General features: G+C 35.4%; 1 protein-coding gene across 3 annotated transcripts in view; it reads left to right on the plus strand.

Moving 5' to 3' along the window:
- Positions 1-315: 315 nt before the first annotated feature.
- LOC106871985 (FMRFamide receptor) overlaps positions 316-986 on the plus strand; it is a 337,948-nt gene continuing 337,277 nt past the window's right edge. For all 3 annotated transcript variants that reach the window (XM_014918777.2, XM_052969027.1, XM_014918779.2), the window contains exon 1: positions 316-610. The gene's annotated coding sequence lies outside the window, so the exon portion shown is untranslated. The remainder of the gene's footprint in view (positions 611-986) is intronic.

Raw genomic sequence — 986 nt, forward strand, 5'->3', positions numbered from 1 at the left:
GTATGTATATGTGTGTATATATGCGTGTGTGGTTGTATTACGGATGTGGAGAGACACGTTCAAGGAAGCTGTAACTGGACTCTTCAAAAACTCCAAGAAGGCCTGACAGATAACAAATATTCATTGACATCAGCATTATAAATTAAATATTTATATACACATACGTATACATACATAAACACATCAATACACATATACATATATGTACATATACATGCACATATATTTATACATACATACATACATACATACATAAATACGTAATCGTGTGTGTTTGTGTGCGTGCGTTCGTGCGTGTACGTCCGTGCGTGCGCGCGCGCTGCGTATGTGAGATTGCGTGCTCTGTAAATAAATAAACACACACACACACACACACACACACACACACACATATACATATATACATATACATAGTTCAGTGAGGATATATGTATGTGTGTGCGCGCATGGAAATTCGTATCTGTCAACATCCGTCGCTTCTTTACTCATCAGCTTAGCTGCTTCACCAACTACAGTCGCTTTGGAACTTCTTGTATCGGAATACCGGCAAAATAGCCGACTGGCACTACGGAACAAGAAAGCTTGACAAGAAGACAAACTAGCTACAGAGGTGATTATAATTCAACTTAACCTACTTCTGCTTCTCCCATTTCAACTGTTTATTACATAATGTTTATTAGTTAGATCCATTTATCATATGAATAGTTACATTCTTATTATAGATACATTGCTGTAAGGTGTATGACTGTTTTTTAAATCTATCTATCTATCTATCTATCTATCTATCTATCTATCTATCTATCTATCTATCTATCTACCTATCTATCTTTCGCATTTTTTCTCTTTCTCTCTTCCTCTGTGTGTGCGTGTTTGTGTGTGTGTATACGCATAGTGGCGCATAAAGTTCTGTAGTGTTATTTATGTAGTGTTATCATGTGTGCATACATACACACGCATATATATATGTATATATATATATATATATA

This window comes from Octopus bimaculoides, chromosome 6, assembly GCF_001194135.2.
Source record: "Octopus bimaculoides isolate UCB-OBI-ISO-001 chromosome 6, ASM119413v2, whole genome shotgun sequence".
Lineage (NCBI taxonomy): Eukaryota > Metazoa > Mollusca > Cephalopoda > Octopoda > Octopodidae > Octopus > Octopus bimaculoides.